The sequence below is a fragment of the Anopheles moucheti genome, chromosome 2, assembly GCF_943734755.1.
Source record: "Anopheles moucheti chromosome 2, idAnoMoucSN_F20_07, whole genome shotgun sequence".
In the NCBI taxonomy this organism is placed as follows: domain Eukaryota; kingdom Metazoa; phylum Arthropoda; class Insecta; order Diptera; family Culicidae; genus Anopheles; species Anopheles moucheti.
The window spans coordinates 17,487,117-17,488,700 of NC_069140.1; the positions used below are offsets into that span (position 1 = coordinate 17,487,117).

At 49.2% G+C, this 1,584-nt stretch overlaps 1 non-coding gene across 1 annotated transcript; it reads right to left on the minus strand.

Annotated features, from left to right (window-relative positions):
• Positions 1-1,120: 1,120 nt before the first annotated feature.
• On the minus strand, positions 1,121-1,192 carry Trnap-cgg (transfer RNA proline (anticodon CGG)). The gene has a single exon. It is a non-coding gene; the product is annotated as a tRNA-Pro (tRNA).
• Positions 1,193-1,584: the final 392 nt, after the last annotated feature.

The window sequence follows — 1,584 nt, forward strand, 5'->3', positions numbered from 1 at the left end:
ATGTGCGTGGAGAGACCTCCACTAATCCAATTCATCTAAAATCGACTACGGATAAAATTAGAAAAAATCTCTCCATTTTCATTTAAAACTTTCGCGTGACATTTTCTTGCTTGCCGCCGCGTGACAATTCCGCTGTCGAATTTATTTGCCAGGGGGTTTAGTGCGAGAAATCCGTCACTTCCGGTGCGGAAATGAGACTTCTTCCTTTCGTGGATTTGTCCGCTGTCTGGTTTCAGCGCATTCAATGGTTCTCCGGTGGCGGTGGGATCCCTCCAACCGAAAGATGCTGCCGTGGCTTTCCACACAGTCACAGAACGTGCAAACACGTACCGCTCATTATGCTGCGGAAGTGTGAAAAGTTTATGTGTGTGTGTTGGTGGTGCGCGAGGGCAAGATTTCCGCTCGAAATGTGATGTATTCATTGCAAACGCTCATTTGGGGTGAGATGAGTTTACGCGCCAAAAAAGTTACACACGGTTGCTCGGCCGATTGTTCGGCAAGCGCGGACGGACAGTGTGTGGTGGTATCGCAAAGCGGATTCCGCGACCAGTTCGCCGATAAAACTTTGAGTGCCGCCCTGCTGTTGAAGTGCAAGCGCGGATGATGATGGAATCACACATTACGGACGTCACATGATGGGTTCGGTGGGTTCCGATGATCGGCCACGGTAAACGTGTACTCACGCATTCCGTCATACGACGGTGGGTCACTCGGCCGGGTTCGGATGTTCCTACGGGGTGTGCACGGCGGCGGTGGGACACGGGTGCGAAGGCTCGAGTTACCCCGGTGTGCCGGGTGGTTCCGAGCACCGAGTTCTGTGAGGGCCCGCGAGTGCTGATTGCCGCTGAGATCGAGTGCTCTGGGGTTTGGCGCGCACGGTTCCGGATGCTTCGTCCACGGGGTCGCCTCCTAGTTTTGCTGATCGCCTGGTAGTCCGCGCACTCAGCGGATTGTCTCTCGGCACTCTATGGTGCCACTCGCTTCATATCCATCACTCAATTGCGAGCTCGAGTACCATTTTCCCTTTGTATTTCATGGGACACTCTTCAACACATACTTTGAGAAAAAAAGGTTAAATCGCATGAATTTTATATAAAATATATTAACTTATATCAACAGCGGGCTCGTCCGGGAATTGAACCCGGGACCTCTCGCACCCGAAGCGAGAATCATACCCCTAGACCAACGAGCCACAAGTACTTTCACTTCAAATGATGTGTAAAATGAATAATAGTACACTTTTATCAAAAAATGAAAACCGCAGGCTGCAGATAAGCCGATGGAAATATTTGTAGGATTTCGTTGCCCAAAAAATACGAAGTAAGTTGTTTGTCTACTTCGTTAACCACTCTCGTTGGCCCACTCTGTTTTGGTGCCAACAGTTCAACCAGCATGCCATCCATCATGTCGATTTATAGCCAAACAACTTGTTAGTGAAGTGAGAAACAGTGACGCCTCTCGTTACCGTGAGATACCAGGAACGATTCGAATAAGAAGGCACGCGGCGGGAACATTAAACAGACGAGTAGCATAATAAAATATGTCTTAACATCATTATCGATCACTTAAAACCGATTGCTCGCT